Source organism: Nycticebus coucang, chromosome 8 (assembly GCF_027406575.1).
Source record: "Nycticebus coucang isolate mNycCou1 chromosome 8, mNycCou1.pri, whole genome shotgun sequence".
NCBI classification, from domain to species: domain Eukaryota; kingdom Metazoa; phylum Chordata; class Mammalia; order Primates; family Lorisidae; genus Nycticebus; species Nycticebus coucang.
The window spans coordinates 63,252,914-63,277,378 of NC_069787.1; the positions used below are offsets into that span (position 1 = coordinate 63,252,914).

General features: G+C 42.5%; 1 pseudogene; it reads left to right on the plus strand.

Moving 5' to 3' along the window:
* The first annotated feature begins 203 nt into the window (after positions 1-203).
* LOC128591348 (serine/arginine-rich splicing factor 10-like) lies at positions 204-6,925 on the plus strand (annotated as a pseudogene).
* Positions 6,926-24,465: the final 17,540 nt, after the last annotated feature.

The window sequence follows — 24,465 nt, forward strand, 5'->3', positions numbered from 1 at the left end:
ACCTGGCCCCAGCCAAACTGCAGCAAAAAAATAGCCAGGGGTTGTGGCGGGCGCCTGTAGTCCCAGCTACTTGGGAGGCTGAGGCAAGAGAATCACTTAAGCCCAGGAGTTGGAAGTTGCTGTGAGATGTGATGACACAGCACTCTACCCAGGGGGACAGCTTGAGGCTCTGTCTCCAAAAAAAAAAAAAGTAACGCATAATCATGTTGTAAGTTGAATGTAGAAATGTAGAGGCTACAAAGTAGACAATGAAAGAATGTTCTCTATCTCCTACCCTACTTCTAATTACCAAATTCAAGTCCAAATAGTCATTTAACAATTTCTTATCTATCTTTCCAAATATGACTGTATATATAAATATAATATGAAAAGTAAGTGGGGTCATATTTTGCATGGCATGCCCTCCTAGAATGTGCCACTTTCAGTCAATACTATGTCATAGACAGAAAGTTTGAATATGGAGACAAAATAATATACACTTATCCCTGAATATCTGTGGGGGATTTTTTCCAGGGCCCTCAGATACCAAAATCCCAGAAAATTCAAGACCCTGATATACAATGGCATGGTAGCTGGTCATAGTGGCTCACACCTGTAATCTCAGCACTTTGGAGGCCTTGGCAGGTGGATCACTTGAGCTCACAAGTTCAAGACCAGCCTGAGCAAGAGCAAGACCTCATCTCTAAAAATAGCCCGGTGTTGTGGCAAACACCTATAGTCACAGCTACTCGGGAGGCTGAGGCCAGAGAATAGCTTGAGCCTGAGAGTTTGAGGTTGCTGTGAGCTATGATGACCACAGCATTCTACCAGGGAAAAGAAAGTGAGACTCTGTCTCAAAATAAATAAATAAATAATAAATAAAATGGCATGGTATTTGCATATAATCCATGCACATTCTCCCATATACCTTAAATCATCTCTTGATTATTTATAATACATACTACAATGTAATGCTATATAAATAGTTCTTATACTAAATTTTAAATTTTATATTTTTTTAGTTATCATATTTTATGCTTGCTATTTGGAGGGTTTCAATATTTATTTATTAACTTTTTTTTTTTAAGAGATAGTCTCACTTTATCACCCTCAGTAGAGTGCTGTGGCATCACAGCACCTCCAGCTCTTAGGCTTAGGGGAGGGAGGATTACTTGAGGCCAAGAGTTTGAGACCAGCCTGATTCTCTTGCCTCAGCCTCCTGAGTAGCTGGGACTACAGGCACCCACCAGTTGGCCAGGGCCAGGTTTGAACCCGCTACCCTTGGTATGTGGGGCCAGCGCCCTACTCAGCCACAGGCACTGCCCTATTTATTCATTTTTGATACAAAGTCTCACTCTGTTGTCCAGACTAGAGTGCCATGGCATCAGTCTAAGCTTACAGCAATCTCAAACTCCTAGTTTCAAGCAATCCTCTTGCCTAAGCTTCCTGAGTAGCTGGGACTATCGGCACCCACCACAATACCTTTATTTTTCTAGTTTTAGTTGAGATGCCTGCTCCCTCTACCCTATGTGAAAAGGCACTGAGAAAGATACAAAACGAAAACATGTTACATAAAGGCATGAAATTGAGATGTTTAGGGGTAAATGTGTTCCATGTAAAACTAATTTAAGAAAAAATTAGGAGATCAATGGAAGTGAATTGTTTTAACATCAAAACCCATATCTGAATATTTCAGAATTGCAAAATACATATTTATTAATGTTTGTGGTAAATTTTTTACATATCACTTAGTTACAGCTATATTACACAGTTTTAATAAGTAATCAACTAGACAAAATACACATAGAACACAATTTTGAGAAATGTATATAAATTAAAAACGAACAAATAAGTCTGGGCACAGTGGTTCACACCTGTACTCCTAACACTTTGGGAGGCTGAGATTGGAGGATTACTTGAGGCCAAGAGTTTGAGACCAGCCTGAGCAAGAGTGAGATCCTGTCTCTACAAAAAGTAGAACAATTGACCAGGCATGGTAGTGCGAGCCTGTATTCCAGCTACCGGGATGGCTGAGGCAGGAGGATCACTTGAACCCAGGAGTTTGAGGTTGCAAAGAACTATGATGACAACTAGCACTCTAGGCTTGGCCACAGAGCAAGATTCTGTCTAAAAAAAAAAAAAGAAGAAGAAGACAAGTAAAATAATGGCTATCGAATATATAGGTATATATAGGTATATATCTTTTTTTTTTTTTTGTAGAGGCAGAGTCTCACTTTATGGCCCTCGGTAGAGTGCCGTGGCCTCACACAGCTCACAGCAACCTCCAACTCCTGGGCTTAAAGTGATTCTCTTGCCTCAGCCTCCCGAGTAGCTGGGACTACAGGCGCCCACCACAACACCCGGCTATTTTTTGGTTGCAGTTTGGCGGGGGCAGGTTTGAACCCGCCACCCTCGGTATATGGGGCCGGCGCCTTACCGACTGAACCACAGGCGCTGCCCGAAAATAGGTATATATCTTTAAGATTCTTGCCAATAGAATTTGCATCCTATACATTATATAGAAATCTTATTTCTAGAAAGGAAAGCCTTGTGCAATAAACTATAAAGTGGTGTACTATGTGACAGACAAAAAGGCTTTGGCAAACTTCATATGTAGTTTACACATGGCAATATAATTAAAAATTAAAGGCAGCGTGGGATGGCTCACACTTATAATCCTAGCACTCTCGGAGTCTGAGGCAGGAGGATTGCTGGAGCTCAGGAGATGGAGATCAACCTGAGCAAGAGCGAGACCCTGCCTCTACTAAAAAAAGAAGAAGAAGAAGAAGAAAACTAGCCAAGTATAGTGGGCAAAGCCTGTAGTCCCAGCTACTCAGGAGGCTGAGGCAAGAGGATCTCTTGAGCCCAAGAGTTTGAGGTTGCTATGAAATATAATGATGCCACGGCACTTTACTCAAGGTGACAGAGTGAGACTCTATATCAAGAAAAATTAAAGACACAAGCAAAACTCTGGTAAGTTTGAAATGTTTTGCTACTTTTTTGTATTTAATCCTCTGAAGTGCCCCAAAATATTGGATACAGCTAGTTATCCCTAAAGTCTAATTTTATTTACAGATTACCACTTTGTAAATGCTATTAGAACTGTATGCATATTTTCAAGCCTTCCTGGCTTTGCCTCACCAACAGATTTTTGGTTCTTTTTCTCTTCTTTAATGGAAATTTTAAAAATTACACAAAAGGGAACCAAAAAATAGCTGGGCGTTGTGGCAGGTGCCTGTAGTCCCAGCTACTCGGGAGGCTGAGGCAAGAGAATCGCGTAAGCCCAGGATTTGGAGGTTGCTGTGAGCTGTGTGATGCCATGGCACTCTACTGTGGGCCATAAAGTGAGACTCTGTCTCTACAAAAAAAAATTACACAAAAGGATAGAGTGAGATGTGTGGAGGCAGAGTGTGGCAGAGGCGAGAGTGAAGTCTCGCAGGAAGAGGCAGTAGCAGAGACAGTGGTTACGCCCATCTGAAGATCCGCAGCGGGAACTGCAGATGGCTTGCTAACACCATAGCGCCCTCCACAGAGACTCATGCCTCCCCAAGTCCTGCCACCTGCACCCTGACGTGTCTCTGTTGGTCAGGAACCTGGTGGACAACTCCAGGTCTGAATCTTTACACATAAATTTGGTTGTTGTGGTCCTATGATTAAAATGTATGTTCAGCTTGATTTCTACACTCACCGTCAGAGAAGATTTGCTTATGATCAAGTGTCAAAGTTTGAAATTCAAGTTCATACAGGTAGACTATAAAACTGTGCAGTTATGACGACCTCAAAGAGCAAGCATGAAAGAACCTCTAAAGTAGAGTTCAACACTTAGGACAAGTAGGCAAGCCAAACACCTCTTAAGGATCAGGTTTGAGGACAAGGGAGAGGATGAGAAAAGAAAAAAATAAAGAAAAGCCTAATAGACTAAGTGCTGATTTTTCTGTAAAAGGGAGGAAAGGATGTGTGTGTGTGTTAGGATACTACTAAAATTTACTTTAAATATTTCTTTTTTTTTTTTATTGATGGGGATTCATTGAGGGTACAATAAGCCAGGTTACACTGATTGCAATTGTTACGTAAAGTCCCTCTTGCAATCATGTCTTGCTCCCATAAAGTGTGACACACACCAAGGCCGCATCCCCCTCCCTCTGTCCCTCTTTCTGCTTTTCCTCCCCCACCCTATAACCTTAATTGTCATTAATTGTCCTCATATCAAAATTGAGTACATAGGAGTCATGCTTCTCCATTCTTGTGATGCTTTACTAAGAATAATGTCTTCCACTTCCATCCAGGTTAATATGAAGGATGTAAAGTCTCCATTTTTTTTAATAGCTGAATAGTATTCCATGGTATACATGTACCACAGCATGTTAATTCATTCCTGGGTTGGTGGGCATTTAGGCTGTATCCACATTTTGGCCATTGTAAATTGAGCTGCAATACTTTAAATATTTCTTTAGGGAAGGAGTCATTCCGCATCTACTCAACGAAGGGAAACATTTTTGCAGTAGCGTTTTTTGGTTGTTGTTGTTTTGACACCTATTATGCCACAGATTCATGGGGAATAGGTTGTAGAAGCGCAGGATCCTTTCCGTTGGCTGTCACAAATCTTACTGTGCCTAGAATGCCATGAATTCATCAAGCATAGGTTCCAGCAGCCCGGATCATTTCTACTGGTTCTCTCAGAGTGAGCTTCTCTGGGTGGAGCTGGCAGGCACTTCAGTTGGACCTAAGTACCTTTCTCTTCTACTCCTCTGAAGTGCACAAAAATATTTCTTTGTTTGTCATTTTCCTTCACGTGGTTCAGGAAATTATCTCAGCTCTTAGAGTACTTAATGTGCTCAACATGAACATTAATCGTCTTGGCAAGAATTTGCCCTTAACTATTTGTTTACAACAATACCAATAGCATGCTGGATAACACTGTGGACTCTTCCAGTTTTGCCATGGTAATATTTGCGTGGCCTTTTTGAACAGTATTCATTGCCTTGATGTCTACAATGTCACCTTTCTTGTAGATTCCTATGTATGTGGCCAAAGGAACAACTCCACATTTTCTATAAAAGGCCTAAAGAACATGTATGGAGGCCTCTGCTCTTTCCCTTTGTGTTCATCATCTTGGTGAATTACTGGCAGATAGCGTCTCCAGCCAAAAGGAAGGTGAAAAGGATGTTTTTTGTTTTTTGTTTTTTTTTTGGTGGGTTTTGGCCAGGGCTGGATTTGAACCCGCCACCTCCGGCATATGGGACCGGCACCCTATCCCTTTGAGCCACAGGCACTGCCCGAAAAGGATGTTTTTTTAAAGTTAAAGGTATAACCATTTGTCGTATTTGACCAAGCATCTCATGACAGTCCTTCTGGACAAGCACTTAAACAGTTAAAGGTCGAGATGAAGTTGAATGATGGCCAAGATTAAAGGAGTCATACCGGATCACATGTTGAGGGTATTAGTGGTGCCGAAGATGCTTTGCATAATTTGGTCAGAAAATGGATGTGTGTACGTCAAATTGAGATATGGTTTGCACAGGAGATTGGAAGACACCAAATCAGATGAAAACCAAGGAGGGAATGTGTGCCATTCTTGACACTGTGATGATTATGATATAGATGTTCTAGAAGCTGAAGTTATAAAAGAAGGAGATCAAGAAGTTGATCTATTGTTTACAACTATAGAAGATCTTAAAAAAAAAAGAAGAAGAAGAAGAAGAAGATCTTGTGGTCCTAGAAACAATAGACCAAGTGGAAGACCAGAGCATAGCAGAAGACATTCTAACAGTGATAGATTCAGGCTCAGTGCCCATAGTTCAGTGGTTAGGGCGCCAGACACATACACCAGAGCTGGTGAGTTCCAACCCAGCCCAGGGCTGCTAAACAACAATGATGATGACAACAGCAACAAAAAATAGCTGGGCATTGTGGTGGGCGCCTGTCATCCCAGCTACTTGGGAGGCTGAGGCAAGAGAATCGCTTAAGCACAAGAGTTTGAGGTTGCTGTGAGCCATGATGCCATAGCACTCTACTGAGGGTGACATAGTGAGACTGTCTCCAAAAAAACCCTCAAAACACCCAATGATAGACTCAAACACCAAAATTGATCTTTTTCAAAATCTAAATCCAATTCAAGATCATAGTCCAAGTTCCAGCCCAAGAAAAAAATGAAGTCCAAATTACATTCTAGGTTTACATCTCACACCAAAAGTAGAGGCACCTCTAAAACAGACTCCAAAACATATTATATTGTATTTTGCCAGGTATAATGAGTGCTTTTTTCCTAAAATTTTGAGGGAAAAATAAGGTTGCACATTATACACGGGTAGTACAGATTCTTTGTCTATATTAATGTTTTAAATTATTTTATTTATGCTTATGCATTATGCATTAAAAGTATAAATTTGTGCAGCTCAGCGCCTGTGGCTCAAGCAGCTAAGGCGCCAGCCACATACACCTGAGCTGGCGGGTTCAAATCCAGCCCGGGCCCAACAAACAACGATGGCTGCAACCAAAACATAGCCAGGCGTTGTTGCAGGTGCCTGTAGTCCCAGCTAGGAGGCGAAGGCAGAAGAATCTCTTGAGCCCAGGAGTTGGAGGTTGCTGTGAGCTATGATGCTATAGCACTCTAGCCAGGGCAACAGCTTGAGGCTCTGTCAAAAAAAAAATTTAAAAAGTATAACTTTACATTAAAAATAAATGCTGAAATTCCATTATAATACAAAAAACAAATAACCAAATAGAAACAAAAGTTTGAATTAAAAGATTAAAATGGATGACGTTTTTCCTGAAAGTCTGGGTGCATTATACAAAACAAAATCCAGTAAGCCTGGCTCAAGATATGAAAAGGAATCAAGGAAAAAACAAACCCCCTCAATTCAAATCTCAGTCACCATCACAGTCTAGGTCTAGGTCAAAATCTAGATCAAGGTCTTGGACTAGTCCTAAATCCAGGGGCCACTAGTGGCATAAACCATGATAACTTTTAGGTGTGTACCATTCATTTGCCCATAATTTGGTTTACTTAAATTATCAGTAATACAAAGTTGCAATGATGCTCAAAAAACATGTTTTCCTGGCACAAGGAAATGGTTACAATTAAAAGTTGCTGTTGAGAAGACACTCTTCTTTTTTTGAGACAGAATCTCACTCTGTCACTCATGCTAGAGTGCCATGGCATCAGTCTAGCTCACAGCATCCTCAAATTCCTGGGTTCAAGTGATCCTCCTGCCTCAGCCTCTCAGGGGACTACAGGCACCCACCACAGTGCTTGGGTAATTTTTCTCTTTTTAGTAGACATGGGGTCTTGCTCTTGCTAAGGCTGGTCTTGAACTGCTGAGCTCAAGTGATTCTCCCACCTTAGCCTCCCAGAGTGCTAGGATTACAGTTGAGATATGCCACACCCAGCAAGAAGACATTCTTAAGAGTCTAGTTTGGAAGAAAAATAAATAAATAAATAAATAAATAAATAAATAAAACAATTTTAAAAAGAGACTAGCTTGCAGGTGGTGCCTGTGGCTCAAGGAGTAGGGTGCCTGCCCCATATACTGGAGGTGGCGGGTTCAAACCTGGCCTCGGCCAAAAACTGCAAAAAAAAAAAAAAGAGTCTATTTGTTTGTTTGTTTGTTTTTGAGTCTATTTGTTTAATGTTATGGGCAGCTACCAATTTGATGTGTCTTTGTATATTTTTGTGAAGATTCTCTCTCTCTTTTTTTTTTGAGACAGAGTCTCACTATGTCACCCTCAGAGTGCCACTTCTGGGCTTAAGCTATTCTCTTGCCTCAACTTCCTAAGAAACTGGGATACAGGCACCTGCCACAATGCCTGGCTATTTTTTTGTTGCAGTTGTCATTGTTGTTTAGCAGGCTTGGCCTGAGTTGAACCCACCTGCCTCAGTGTATATGGCTGACACCCTAACCACTGAGCTACAGGCGCCGAGCCTTTTTTTTTTTTTTTTTTTTTAAACAAAGTCTCACTCTGTTGCTCTGGTTAAAGTGCCATGGCATCATCATAGCTCACAGCAACCTCAAACTCAGGCTCAAGCAATCATCTTGCTTCAACCTCCTGAGTAGCTGAGACTACAGGTGCCTGCCACAACGCCCGGCTAATTTTTTAGAGTTGGGGTCTCACTCTAGCTCAGGTTGGTCTCCAATTCATGAGCTCATGCAATCTGCCTGCCTCAGCCTTCCAGAGCACTGGGATTACAGCCTTGAGCCACTATGCCCAGTCTAACACCTGGCTATTTTTTTAGAGATAGGGTCTCACTGTTGCTCTGACTGGTCTTGAACTTGTGAGCTCAAGCAATCTACCTGCCTCAACTTCCCAGAGTGCTAGGATTATAGACATGAGCCAACGTACCCGGAAGCATGTGCATTTATATCAAAATATGCCTGCCTTTTTATGAAGGAGGTTTGCTCTTCACATCTCAATTTATTTAATATGAGGCAAATTGAAAGTCAGCTCTCTCATTCTAGCCGATTTGGATTAGTCAGTTTTAAGCAAAGAGTCACATCTCTGAGGTTTTTTGTGGAGACAGGGTCTTGCTATGTTGCTCAGGCTGGTCTCAAACTCCTGACCTCAAGGGATCCTCCCTCTTCAGCCTCCCAGAGTGCTAGGATTATAGGTGTGAGCCCCTCACCTGGCTACATCTCTCAGTTTTTGATCATCAATGTGTAGTACCCAACTAAAAATGAAGAAGTAATACCTTCACCCATTTATAATTTCTAATATTTCTCTGAAAGATTGTTTTGGGGATAAAAGTGACTTGACATGTCCAATCTCATTTCAGAATAGCGAGAAAAATCTCAGATTGCTTGCTTGCAAATGCAAGTAATAAATATTAGGGGGAAATGATTCCTTTTAGGGGATTACATTTTTTTTTTCTGGCAAGAAAAAGCATATTCCATATGCTTGCCAGAATTTGGTGTTGTCAGTATTTTTTTTCTTTCTTTCTTTTTTTTTTTTTTTATTGTTGGGGATTCATTGAGGGTACAATAAGCCAGGTTACACTGATTGCAATTGTTAGGTAAAGTCCCTCTTGCAATCATGTCTTGCGGGGATTACATTTTTTTAATTTTTGTTTTATCAATCTAGGCTTTGCCTGCAGTGAACAAAAGATGGTATTTAAATACTACTGGCGGTATGTGTTTAAATGATTGATTCTAGAATCTTTGTGTGTTTGACAGTATTTCTAACTTTCTTTTTTTATTGCTTACAATTAATAGTTGTATGACTGTATGTAATCATTTATATACACATTTCTTTATTTTATTTAATTTTTTTAGATTTTCCTGGATAGAGAGTTGAACAAAAAAACTCTAGCAAAATTTTCCAGTTCTAGCAAAGAGGAAAGTTGTGGGGTCAAACTTTGTCTTCCTTCCTTCCTTTTCCTTCCTTTTCCTTCTTTCCTTCCTTCCTTTGTTGTTGTTGAGGCAGAGTTCCACCCTATTCCCTGAGCAGAGTGCAATGGAGTCATAGCTCACTGCAAACTCAGAATCGGGCTATGGGCATCTCGCTGTCTCAGCCTCCAAAGCCACTGGAATTACAGGCGCTCGCCACAGCGACCAGCTGGGTTTTTCCATTTTTTTAGGAGTCGGGGGTCTCACTCTCGCTCAGGCAATCTTGAACTCCAGAGCTCAAGCAATTCTCCCTCCTCAGCCTCCTACAGTGCTGGGATTACAGGCATGAGCCACCGCACCTGGCAGTATTTGCTTTCTTATATAGAAGCTTCTTAAAAGGTATGTTTTTTATTATTATTGAGTCAGAGTCTCACAATGTCATCCTCAGTAGAGTGCCATGGCATTGTAGCTCACAGCAACCTCAAACTCTTGGGTTTAAGCGATTCTCTTGCCTCAGCCTCTGAAGTAGTTGGGACTACAGGCACCCGCTGCAATGCCCAGTTATTTTTTTTTTTTTTCTTTTCTTGCAATTGTCATCGTTGTTTTGCAGCCAGGGGCCAGGTTTGAACCCACCAGCCCTGGTGTACGTAGCCAGTGCCCTACCCACTGAGCTACAGGCACCACCCTAAAAAGGTATTTTTATATGTTCTTTTTAACAAATATTGTGTATAACCTTTAAAACATCAATATTTGAATCAAAACAAAACCCAGCTACTTTTCAGCTTGCTGTAAATTAAGCAAACATGTTATAATAAAAACAAAATGAAGGAGGAAAAAAAGTAGAAGTGTATAATTAGTCCCCACGTACTCATTAACCAGCTTCAACCATTATCAGTTTTGTAAATTTTTTCAGTCTTGTTTTATCTGTAACTCCATCCAGTTTATTTTATTTTGTTATTTTTTTTTGCTAGAATATTTTAATACCAATCCCCCAATCATATCTACTCACCCATAAACACTTCAGTTTCATCGACAAATTTGACCAGCATCCAGTCACGTCTTTGGTCCCTGTAACAGGCTAAGTTGGGCGGCGCCTGTGGCTCAAGGAGTAGGGCGCTGGTCCCATATGCTGGAGGTGGCAGGTTCAAACCCAGCCCCGGCCAAAAACCACAAAAATAAATAAATAAATAAATAAATAATAAAAGTATTTAAAAAAAAAAAAACAGGCTAAGTCATTTTGCAAGGTGCTGAGATGCACAGATGGACGAGGATTGCATCCTACCCTGGAAGTTATGAGAGGCAAAGTTCACAGGCCATCCATATGCTCATCTAAGTCATTAATAAAAGGATTGATCAGGTCAGATGGAGCCAAGGACAGGGCCCTATTACCCAACAAGGGAGCTGGCTCTTCATCTGGCTAGGAATGGCATCATGAGACCTAAGAGACTGACCTAGAAAAACTCACGGTTGAGAGATACCAGCGAATGGTCCAAGGCAAAATCCAAGGGAATGACCAGTTAGCAGGCAGAAGGAGGAAGGAGAGCCAGCAAAAGAAATGGATAGGCAAGCACAGAGGTAGGAGAGGGAATTGGACACTGTCAAACCTCTTTTTTTCTTTCTTTCTTTCATTTCTATTTTTTTTTTTTTTTTTTGTAACAGAATCTCACTATGTTGTCCTGGGTAGAGTGCCAAGGCGTCACAGCTCACAGCAACCTCCAACTCCTGGGCTCAAGTGAACTTGTCTCAGCCTTCTGAGTGGCTGAGACAACAGGGGCTTGCCACAATGCCCCATGAGTATCTTTTAGAGACGGGGCCTCGCTTTTGCTCAGGCTGGTCTCAAACTCCTGACCTCCAGCAATCCAGGTGCCTCTGCCTTCCAGAGTGCTAGGATTACGGGTGTGAGACAAGGTGCCCAGTTCCACTGTCAAGCTTTTCAAGTACTTTTGACCAAAATGTATATAAAGATTTTTTAGGCTCTGTGCTCATAGTACAGTCACCAGCCACATACATAGAAGCTGGTGGGTTCGAACCCAGCCTGGGCCAGCTAAACAACAATGACAACTGCAACAAAAAATAGCCAGGTGTTGTAGCAGGCACCTATAGTCCCAGCTACTTGGGAGGCTTAGGCAAGCATTTGCCCAAGCATTTGAGATCGCTGTGAGTTATGATGCCACGGCACTCTAATCATGGCAACATAATAAAACTCGGTCTTGAAAAAAAATGTATATAAAGATTTTTAATTGCGGCGGCGCCTGTGGCTCAGTTGGTAAGGCGCCGGCCCCATATGCCAAGGGTGGTGGGTTCAAGCCCGGCCCCGGCCAAACTGCAACCAAAAAATAGCTGGGCGTTGTGGCGGGCGCCTGTAGTCCCAGCTACTCGGGAGGCTGAGGCAAGAGAATCGCTTAAGCCCAGGAGTTGGAGGTTGCTGTGAGCTGTGTGATGCCATGGCACTCTACCGAGGGCCATAAAGTGAGACTCTGTCTCTACAAAAAAAAAAAAAAAGATTTTTAATTGCTATTTTTTTTAATATTCATGTGAAGGAATGTAATTTTTATGAACCTCAATGGACTGCTGGGACAATATAAAAGACACACTAATACCATGATTTGACCTGAAGTCAAATGAATAAATAAATATTCCTGGTATCAGAACTTCATTTTTCCATATGTTGTGGATACCCATAATACACAGGCCATTCTTAGAATGTAATACATCATTCACATGTTCATTCATTTAATCATTCATAATAAATATAGCCAAATAAGTGCAGAGAGAGGAAGAGAAATCCTGTTTTGTAAAGGTAGAGGAATATCACTCTCACATGTACAGAGTCTGACAGGAAGCCATGGTTTCATTTGTGGAGAACAAAGAACACTGTAGATATTATTTTCATTGACTACATTTGTTATCAGACAAAAATTAAGAAAATTTACCATACACACTACTAATTTCCATATTCCTTTGGAATTGCTGCTGTTCTTTGACCTCCCTTTGTCCCTTGCCCCCGCCTCTGTCCCTTCACCTTGAGCAGGGATGTGACAGAGATAGAGGTAGTAGTGACGGCTGAGGCAGCAGTGGTGACGGTGATGATGGCAGTGAGGGAGGTTCCCCTGACTTGATGGTACAGCCTCCTGTGTGGAGTGTTTACTATGTCACCTGGAACCTCAGCAGAACTCACTTTATGATTCAGAAGGGCTGTGAAGTAATAAGATCACATGTTGTATTAAGTAACACACTTGCCTTGGAATTTTGACAAGAACTGTTCATTAAACATATTGTCTTATGCCCACGTGGTAGGAAAAAAAATGTATGAGGAGTGACTATCAAGCAGTATTTTTTTGGTAAGTTGTGTCACTTTGAAAATAGTCATTCTGGCTTGGGCGCCTGTGGCTCAAGCAGGTAAGGTGCCAGCCACATACACCTGAGCTGGCAGGTTCGAATCCAGCTCCGGCCCACCAAACAACAATGACGGCTGCAACCAAAAAATAGCCGGGCATTGTGGTGGGCGCCTGTAGTCCCAGCTACTTGGGAGGCTGAGGCTAGAGAATCCCTTGAGCCCAGGAGTTGGAGGTTGCTGTGAGCTGTGATGCCACAGCACTCTACCCAGGGCGAGAGCTTGAGGCTCTGTCTCAAAAAAAAGAAAAAGAAAAAGAAAAGAAAAGAAAAATAGTCATTCTAGCAGACTATCCTTACTGTACACAAGAGTTGCCTTCACATCCAGGATTAGAGTTCCTCAGCCCCTCCCTCCAGGACACCCCTCTCTGCCAGTCACGTAGAGTCTGCCCACTCCGAATTGCTCTCTCAACCTTAGAGTTGCAGGCATCCTTTGGAGTAGACTGTCCTTTTTTGCTTTTTTTTACCCCCACCACTTGATGGACTTTTTGATTCTCTGTGCCAGCCAGTATCTTGAGTTCTTAGATCTGCAGCTGCATGTCACTCCCTCACCCTCAAGCAGAGTGAGAACAAGAGTCCTAGAGTTGCTTGTACCCTGAGGAAGTTTGGGCGAGCCCAACTCTCTACTGGATGTCTCTAGGAGGGTGTATCACCATCAACCCAAAGTGAATATGGTCAAACTTGAACTCACTAAGTCTCTAGAATCTTCTCTGATCATCAGCCTCATTAGGCTGAAAACTGTTTCCTAGAATCCCTTTTCTTATGTGGTTCTGGATTAGAGTTGGCCAGGAAAAGATTTTGAATGCTGTTATTGCTCAATGAGTTTAGCATTGTCTGGAAGGTTTCAGCGTGTCCTTGCCCCCCACTACTCTCCCTCCAGCGTGGGCTCCAGATGCAGGCCTTGCCCACTATTAGCAGGTACCTGCCTATGCACCTGCACAGGCAATCGCTTTCTCTATACTGCTCCGTCAGCCCATTTTGTGTCACAGCTAGACATCTCTGGCTTCTCAGATGGATTGGTTGGGGAATTTCTCTGAGCCTCTAACTCCTCTTCACAGATGTTAAATTGTCCAGCTCCTCCTACAAAATAAATAAATTCTTTATTCCATGATGTCTAGGTTCTGCTTTGCTGATTTAACCCTCGCTGATACAGGTAACACCACCAGCCCATCCTCCCTTTTAGGATATATACAATTGATTGCCAAGACCTGTGTAATCTTTCTCCTCAGTATCCCTCCACCCATCCACTTCTCTCCATCCCCACTACTATGCCCTGGTTCCAGGCCACTGAAATATTTTGCCTGATTACTGCACTACCCCCTACTGCTCAACACTTCTAGTCTGGTTCCCTCTTAGTGCATTCCCCTTGTAGTCGCCAGAGGTGATCCCCCATTATTGGCCTGCCCAGCCCCAGATTCTTGGGATAAACTCCCTAATGTATTTGACAAAGCTCTGTCTACAGGGTGTCCCAAAAGTCACCCATGAAGTTGTCATATGTAGGGAAAAATGGGAAATTGTAGCAAAACGTACCTAAGTTTACAAAATTTTAAATATTTTAAATTTTAAAGTATGTACAAAACATTCTGTACATGTTGGGTCCCTCTTTGTAAAAAAAATTTTTTTTTGAGTCAGAGTCTCATTATGTTGCCTTCGGTAGAGTGCCATGGCGTTACAGCTCATAGCAACCTCAAACTCTCGGGCTTAAGTGATTCTCTTGCCTCAGCCTCCCAAGTAGCTGAGATTACAGGCACCCATTTCAATGCCTGGCTATTTTTTGTTGTTATTATTGTAGTTATCGTTGCTGTCTGGCAGGCCCAGGCTGTGTTCAAACCTGCCTGCTCCGGCGTATGTGGCTGGCACCCTAGCTGCTGAGCTACAGGTACTGAGCCATCTTTTTGTAAAATTTTGTAATGAATATTTTGTGAATAAGGGTACCTTAGCTACAGTTTCCCATTTTCCCCATGTGTGGCCACTTTATGGGCAACTTTTGGAACACCCTTTTGTATTTTGGCTCCTGCTAATTTCCCCAGCCTTACTTGTCATCATGACCCTCTCATCCCATGCCAGTATTGTGTACAGTCATTACATAAATTTCTGGCAATTTGGTAAGACCTAATATTTGATAGTTTTAATCTGATTTCTTCTTGTTCGCTGCTTTTTAAGTCACACCAGCTATACAGTGTTCCTATATGCCTATAAATATATAGGTATCATGTTTATTTCTAGAAGCTGCATCATCCGCATGCCACTAGGTGTGGGAAGAAGTGAATTATCTTTCTCAGGCAAGTACCAAGACTTTCGTAGGCTCCAGGTTCCTGAGGTGGGGTCGGGCTTCTGGTAGGGCAGTGATGGTGTTCATATCTCACCTCCACATGCCGTTGTCTGGTCAGATAGTGATTAGGGTATTAGGAAGGCCCCTTACAGAAGTTAACTGATGACTTACTGTTGACTTCTCCTTAGAAAGGCAAAAATAGAGAAAATATAGTTCTGACATATTTCTCAAGAGTGATGATGAGAAGAATCTTTACATAAATTCTTAGCAGCTTGTTTTCTTCCAAAATATATTTGTTATGTGTTAATTTTGTCTACTAATTGATTAATTATTTTATTTATTTTATTGATAAAAAATATGTGGGTTTTTTTTTTATTAGATACCCAATCAACTCATTCTCCTTTTTAAAATATTTAAACAGTGGGAGGTACCTGTAGCTCAGTGGGTAGGGCTCCAGTCACATACACTGAGGCTGGCAGGTTCGAACCCAGCCTGGGCCAGCTAAAACAACAACGGCAACAACAAAAAAGCAGCCTCGCATTGTGGCAGCCACCTGTAGTCCCAGCTACTTGGGAAGCTGAAGCAGAAGAATCGCTTGAGCCCCAGAGTCTGAGGTGATTGTGAGCTGTGACGCCACGGCACGCTGCCCAGTGCAACAGCTTGAGACTGTGTCTCAAGAAAGAAAGAAAGAAAATATTTGAACAATACCAGAAGTATGCAGAGAAAAAGCAGAAGTCTCCCTCCAGGAAATCATTGCCAAAAGTTGGGTGTATATTGCTTCAGGTCAGCTTCTATGTATTTTTATATAGAGACTAAAACATAAATGCAATGCACTTTTATATTTAGGCATAATTTGCACACAGTCAATTACACAAATTTTGAATATATAGCTTATAAATTTGTATACAGGAATTAAATAGTAGACTCCATCAAGTATTATTTTTTTGAGACAGAGTCTCACTATGTCGCCCTTGGTAGAGTGCTGTTGCATCACAGCTCACAGCAACCTCAAACTCTTGGGCTTAAGTGATTCTCTTGCCTCAGCCTCCCAAGTAGCTGGGACTACAGGTGCCCACCACAATGCCTGGCTGTTTTTTGGTTGTAGTTGTCATTGTTGTTTGGCAGACCCGGCTCCATTCAAACCCACCAGCTCCGGTGTATGGAGCTGGTACCCTAGCTGCTGAGGTACAGGTGCCGAGCCAACCATCAAGTATTATTTTCTGCATTTTTTTTTTTTTTTTTTTTTTGTAGAGACAGAGTCTCACTGTACCGCCCTCGGGTACAGTGCCGTGGCATCATCACACAGCTCACAGCAACCTCTAACTCTTGGGCTTCCGCGATTCTCTTGCCTCAGCCTCCCGAGCAGCTGGGACTACAGGCACCCGCCACAACGCCCGGCTATTTTTTTGTTCCAGTTTGGCCGGGGCTAGGTTTGAACCCGCCACCCTCGGCATATGGGGCCAGCGCCCTACTCACTGAACCACAGGCGCCGCCCCTGCATTTTTTTTTTTTTTGAGACAGAGTGTCAGCATGTTGCCCTCGGTAGAGTGCCATAGCATCACAGCTCACAGCAACCTCAAACTTGTGGGCTTAAGCAGTTCTCTCGCCTCAGCCTCCCAAGTAGCTGGGACTACAGGTGCCCGCCACAATGCCCGGCTATTTTTTGTTTGTTTGTTTGTTTGCAGTTGTCGTTGTTTAGCTGACCCGGGTTGGGTTTGAACCTGCCAGCCTAGGTGTATGTGGCCAGCACTGTAACCACTGTGCTACAGGCACCAAGCCTATTTTCTGTATTTTCTATAGTAAATCGGCTCATAATTATAATATTATTGTGCAAATGTCTGCTTTCACTTACTACAGTAATACGGGATGAGGATTTTTCAAGTCAGTAACTACGAACCTACCCAGTGTTTTTTACAACAGTATTATATTCCACAGAACATGATGCAAAATTGATTATTTAACCATTTATCTATAATAAGGAAATTTTCTTTTTTTGCTGTAACAATGTGACAGTGAACATGAATGCATGTGGACTGGCCTCTTTGTGTGTGTGCTGGTGACTTGTGGGGTGTCTAAACTACAGAAAGTCTGTTTGGCCAAGTGGAAGAAACAAGTGCTTCGGGCCGGATGGCATGGACGCAAAGCTCAGCTTGTGACTAACTTGCTGGGTGCTCTTAGCTGGATTATTTAGTCAGTTTGGGTGACAGTTTTGCCAGCTTTGAAATAGAGATAATAATTGATATCTTGCCGAACTGGTGTAAATTGAAAAATGTTTCTCAAAACGGAGCACAGTGTTCAGAAACAGATGCTCAGTAAGTAATTGTTAGCATTAATATTATCATTTTAATAATAATGGTAATATTGTAGTTAATATTCATATAGTGAAATTATTTAGTATGTCCACATTCCACAACTATCTGTGCACACATATTTCTATTAAGTTTTCTGTCCTTGATCCACTGTCATTGACCTATTTCTTTCTGCTCACTTTTGGCCCCTTATGAGTATGTTGAACCTTATCCTCCAAGCTTCATGTCACCTTTGCCTATATGCACAGAAGATGCATGACTATATGTGTAAAAACTACATGCAGACACATGCTTATACACATACAAATACACATACCAACACAAGTTTTGTTTTGTTTGTTTTTTGAGACAGAGTCTCACTATCACTCTGGGTAGAGTGCCATGGCATCATAGCTCGCAGCAACCTCAAACTCCTGGGCTCAAGTGATCTTCTTGCTTCAGCCTCCCATGTAGCTGGGACTACAGGTGCCCACCACCATGCCTGACTAGTTTTGTTTCTTTTTTTTTGGCCGGCAGTTTTTGGCCGGGGCTGGGCTTGAACCTGCCACCTCTGCCATATGGGGCTGGCGCCCTACTCCTTTGAGCCACAGGCACTGCCCTGTTTCTATTTTTTTAGTAGAGACAGGATCTCTGTCACTCTTTCTCAGTCTGGCTCCTAAACTCCTGATCTCAAGCAATCCACCTGCGTTGGTCTCCAAGAATGCTAGGATTATAGGCATAAGCCACACAGCCTGGCCACTAACACAAGTTTAAAAAGCAATTTGAGGACTGGGCATAGTGGCTCACACTTGTAATCTCAGCACTTTGGGAGGCCAAGGAGTTTAAGACTGCCTGGGCAATATAGCAAGACCCCGTCTCTACAAAAAGCTGAAGAAATAAAAAGCAACTTGAAATAAAGAGTAGGCAGGAAAATGATGCACAGCTATTTCAGAGTCTGCAGACTTTCAGAGGCGGCGCCTATGGCTCAGTGAGTAGGGCGCCGGCCCCATATGCTGAGGGTGGCGTGTTCAGGCCCAGCCCCGGCCAAACTGCAACAACAAAAAAAAAACATAGCCGGGCGTTGTGGCGGGCGCCTGTAGTCCCAGCTGCTCGGGAGGCTGAGGCAAGAGAATCGCTGAAGCCCAAGAGTTAGAGGTTGCTGTGAGCCGTGTGACGCCACGGCACTCTACCCGAGGGCGGTACGGTGAGACTCTGTTTCTACAAAAAAAAAAAAAAAGAAATAAAAAACAACTTGAAATAAAGAGTAGGCAGGAAAATGATGCACAGCTATTTCAGAGTCTGCAGACTTTCAAATTCTTGAGAATATCTTGTGTGTCCATTAAAATGTTAATCCTTATGTGAGTATTAGGTTTGCTCAATCATAAGGAAAAGAAATAAGTTAACTTAGTAAGGTAGAGTATTACATAATTAATGTACAAACACCAAACCAACTAATTTGAAAATACAAAAGTAGGCCACTATGCAGTGGCCCATGCCTATAAGGCTAGCACTCCAAGAGGTCAAGGCAGGTGGATTATTTGAGCTCAGGAGCTCGAAACCAGCCTGAGCAAGAGTGAGACCCCATCTCTACTACAAATATAAAATAAACTGGGCATAGTGGTGTATGCCTGTAGTCCCAGCTACTTGAGAGGCTGAAGCAAGAGGATTGCTTGAGCCCAAAAGTTTGAGGTTGGTGTGAGCTATGACATCACTGCACTCTACAGGGTGACAAGGTGAGACTCTCTCTCAAAAAAAAAAAAGAAAATGTAAAAGCTAAAAGAATTCAGTAGACAGTATAATTGCTGGGTGCAGTGGCTCATGCCTGTAAGCCTAGCACTTGGGAGGCCAAGGCGAGTGGATTGCCTGAGCTCACGGGTTTGGGATCAGCCAGAGCCAGAGCAAGACCTTGTCACTCAAAAAATAGCTGGGCCTTTTGGTGGGCTCCTGTAGTCTCAGCTATTTGGAAGGCTGAGGCAAGAGAATCACTTGAGCCCAAGAATTTGCAGTTGCTGTGAGCTAAGATGCCATAGCACTCTCTACCAAGGGTGACAAAGTGAGACTTGGTCTCAAAAAAAAAAGAAAAAAGAACTGTAAAGCTCCATCAAGAACATAAAAGAAGGCTCGGCACCTGTGGCTCAAGCAGCTAAGGTGCCAGCCACATACACCAGAGCTGGTGGATTTGAATCCAGCCTGGGCCCGCCAAACAACAATGACAACTACATCCAAAAAATAGCCTGGCATTGTGATGGGTACCTGTAGTCCTAGCTACTTGGGAGGCGGAGGCAGGAGAATCGCTTGAGCCCAGGAGTTGGAGGTTGCTGTGAGCTGTGATGCCACAGCACTCTACCCAGGGTGACAGCTTGAGGCTCTGTCTCAAAAAAAAAAAGAACATAAAAGAAAATAAATACAAATAAGGCAAGGACTCATCTTGTCTTTGGTTTGTATACTCAGTGTACATATTACACAGACATCATCATAAGAGGGGGAAAGCAGATCATTCACAAGAAGACATTTACAGCATGTGTAACTGACACAGGTATTTGAACACAGAATATGTAACTCAAACAAATTCATAATAAACAGACAAATATTCCCTTCTCCCCAAAAGGCAGATAACTTGAGAGACATTTCACAAGAGAAAATACAATCAATCAATAAACATGTGAAAAATTATTCAACTTTAGTGATAGCCAGGAAGATACAAATTTAAAGTATAGTGAGATAATATTACACATCCACCATATCGGTACAGTGCACTGGAGTCCAACCATCCAAAATGTTGGCGAGGATATGAAGTCATGAGAACTCATCTGTGGTGAAAGGAAAAACTGAAATACTTACTACAAAAAACAACATTATTAGGAACTCATTGTGTTCATAAAAAGTTATTTAATGCTTACTCTATTAATGGACAATTTAATCTACGAGTAGTATTTTTTTTTTTTTTTTTTTTGGCCGGGGCTGGGCTTGAACCCGCCACCTCCGGCATATGGGACCGGCGCCCTACCCGTTGAGCCACAGGCGCCGCCCATCTACGAGTAGTATTTGTCCTTTACAAATAATGCTGCGATAAAAAAAAAATCCTTGTACATGTATCATGAGGTAAATTCCCTCTGTCAGTGACTAAGTGCATTTAAAATTTTTCATATTTATTCACCAATACTTTATTGAGTATGTACTACACGCGAGGCATGCTTTTAGCACTGAGAATTCTATGATGAAGGAAACAAATTTGTAGCTATAAGCAACACATCTGATCCAAGAAAAAAACTGATAAGTTGGGCTTCATTAAAATTAAAAATTTCTGCTCCATAAAGGTATTATAATAATTATTATTATTTATGAGACAGAGTCTCACTCTGTTGCCTTGCTAGAGTGCCTTGGCCTCAGCCTAGTGACAGCAATTCAAACTCCTGGGATCAAGCAATCCTCCTGCCTCAGCCTCTCAATTATCTGGGACTACAGACACATGCCCCAATAGAGAGCTAATTTTCCTATTTATAGTAGAGATGGGGTCTTACTCTTTCTGGTCTCAAACTCCTGACCTCAAGTAGTCCTCCCACATCAGCCTCTCAGAGTGCTAGGATTACAGTCATGAGCCGCAGCACCTGGCCTGCAAAGACATTATTAAGAGAATGAAAAGACAACCCACAGACTGGGAGAAAATATTTGCAAAACACATATGTGATAAAGAAGTGGTGTTCAGACACCTGTACTCAAATGTTTATAGCAACACAATCACAATAGCAAAGATGTGTAAACAACCCAAGTGCCCATCAGTACAAGAGTGGATCAATAAAATGTGGTATATGTATACCATAGAGTACTGCTCAGCCATAAAAAAAAAAGAAATGGTGAACTAATATGTCCTGTATTAACCTGGATGGAACTGGAGATCATTCTTCTAAGTCAGTGGTTCTCAACCTTCCTAAGGCCGCATCCCTTTAATACGGTTCCTGTGGATCATGACCCACAGGTTGAGAACCACTGTTCTAAGTGAAGTACCACAAGAAGGAAAAACAAACACTATGCATAGTCAGTATTTTTTTTGTTTTTTGAGACAGAGCCTCAGGCTGTCACCCTGGGTAGAGTGCTGTGACGTCACAGCTCACAGCAACCTCCAATTCTTGGGTGTAAACCATTCTCTTGCCTCAGCCTCCCAAGTAGCTGGGACTACAGGCGCCTGCCACAATGCCCTGCTATTTTTTGGTTGTAGTTGTCATTGTTGTTTGGCAGGCCCGGGGCTGGATTCGAACCTGCCACCTCTGGTGTACGTGGGTGGCGCCCTAGCCTCTGAGCTACAGGTGCCAAGCCATGTAGACACTATTAAACTGGAACTAGGGTGGTGCCTGTGACTCAGTGAGTAGGACGCTGGCTCCATATACCGAGGGTGGCAGGTTCAAACCTGGCCCCAGCCGAACTGCAACAAAAAAATAGCCGGATGTTATGGCAGGGGTCTGTAGTCCCAGCTACTCAGGAGTCTGAGGCAAGAGAATCACCTGAGCCCAGGAGCTGGAGTTTGCTGTGAGCTGTGTGACGCCACGGCACTCTACTGAGGGCGATAAAGTGAGACTCTGTCTCTAAAAAATATAATAATAAATAAAAATAAACGAACTAATCAATAAACATTATGTGTGCATATGGAAATAATACTCATTGGAAATCAAACAGGTGGGAGAAGGGGATTGGTAAATTCACACCTAATGGTACATGCACACTATCTGGGTGATGGGCACACTAATAACCTTGACTTTGGTTACATAAATGGTAACCAAAACATTTGTGCCCCCATACTATTCTTTTTTTTTTTTGAGACAGAGCCTCAAGCTATCCCCTTGGTAGAGTGCTGTGGCATCACAGCTCACAGCAACCTCCAACTCCTGGGCTTAAGCCATTCTCTTGCCTCAGCCTCCCAAGTAGCTGGGACTACAGGCAGCCGCCACAGTGCCCGGCTATTTTTTGGTTGTAGTTGTCATTGTTGTTTGGCAGGCCTGGGCCGGATTTGAACCCGCTAGCTCTGGTGTATGTAGCTGGCGCCTTAGCCGCTTGAGCTACAAGCACTGAGCCTCCCATACTATTCTTAAATTAAAAAGAAACAAAACTGGTATTTAAAACACACAAAGAACCCTTAAAACTCAATTTAAAAACCCCAAACAATCCAATTTTAAAACGGGCATATGATCTGGATAGAGAACTTCCCCAAAGAAAATAAACAGATGGAAAGTACGCACGTGAAATGATGCAAACAAGACGTCATTAGAGAATTGCAGATTAACGCAGCAATGAGCTGCCACTACACACCTGATGCAACGGCCAGTCCAAAACATACCACCACCAAAGGCTAGTGAGCACATGGAGCAACAGGAACTCTCATGCATCATGGAGGAGATGCAAAATGGTGCAGCCACTTTGGAAGATAGTTTGGCAGCTTCTTATAAAACTAAACATAGTGCCACCATATGATCCAGCAATAGCACTTTTTGGTATTTAACCACATGAATTGAAAATTTATGTTCACACAAAAACCTGCACAGAAATATTTATAGCAACTTTATTCATAATTGCCAAAACAGGGACGCATCCCAGACGTCTTTCAGTAGGTGAGCAGATGAACTATGGTACCTCCATGCAATGGAATATTGCTCAGTAATAAAAACAAATAAGTTGGGCAGCGCCTGTGGCTCAGTCGGTAGGGCACTGGCCCCATATTCCAAGGGTGGTGGGTTCAAACCCGGCCCTGGCCAAACTGCAACAAAAAATAGCCAGGTGTTGTGGCGGGCACCTGGAGTCCCAGCTACTCGGGAGGCTGAGGTGAGAGAATCGACTAAGCCCAGGAGTTGGAGGTTGCTGTGAGCTGTGACACCACAGCACTCTACCGAGGGTGACATATTAAACCCTGTCTCTAAAAAAAAAAAAAAATTCTTTCACATTATTTGAAACCTTTGAGGTTCAGATATATTCAAAAATTTTATCTCTCACTCTCACTCTTTTTTTCTTGCCTTTCTCCTGCTGGAATAAATTCTTTGGCTCATCATCCTCCCAACTGCCGGACCATGACTTTCAATTTTGTTGGAAAGGTGGCCTGACTAGGAAATATTGAAAGCCAACTTCTTCTTTTGAGCTGCCCTTGTTTGGCTCAAAAACCACCAGTCAAATTCAAGTTTCCTAGATGTTCCACAACCATGATTGTAAAAGTTGGAGCGGCAGGCACAAGATTGTGTGGAAGAAAGTTATATTTAGTATTCCTTTAGGAGCTGTCTCTTTGGATATCACAGAGATTCTGGTACAGGCTGTTACTGTTTGAGGGCTTCTGGCCTGTGGCAGAGAAAACGGAGTGGGTGGTTTGCTGACAGTTCTTATAAATACCCCAGTATTTATTTAATGGCAGAAACACACAGAGAGAACACACAGAGCATTAGAGGAGAGAACACAGCTTAGCTCCATTCATCCCCTGGGCCCACGACCAAGCACTTCTAATCTGTTCTGAGGAACTGCCTCTGGGGCCAGCTGCAGCCCTGTGTCTGGGGAAGTCACCTGCCTGCCTGCTGAAGGAGGAAGGAAGGAAGGAACAGGGAACAATGAGGTCCTTGTAAAAAGCCAAGTCTTTTTTTTTGTTTGTTTGTTTATTTTCTAATCATGTCACTCCTCTGCTTAATACCTTTCAGTAGCTCTGGGATAAAGTTCAAAAGTCTTAATATGATGAACAAAGTTCCATGGGGCCGAGCCAAAGCCTGACTCTTTAGCCTCATTTCTCTACCTTCCCCTTCAGTACAGTTCCTCAAACACGTCCACACTCCAGCTACCTCAGGCCTACGCGTGCTATTCCCTCTACCTTGCAACCTTTCCCCCACACACACTGGTACCCAGTGAATTCTAACTCCTTCCTCATTTCTCACTTAAAACTTCACTTCTGCAAGCTGAACTTCAGCATCAGCAGAAAAGTTTTTCCTGATTCCTCTCATGACTCCTCCACTCTTTGTCAAATGTCTGACCAACCCCTTAGACTTAGGCTTTATTCAAGTTTGTAATGGGATATTTGTGTAATTGTTCAAGTTTGTAATGATGTATTTGTGTGATTATTTAAATAATTTGTCTCTCCGATCCTGTCTTGCTTGCTATTTTAACCCCAGACATAGACTTACAGTAGATGTGCCTGCTATAGAATAAAAGTTCCATAAATATTTGCTACATAAATGAAGGAACAAATGAGATA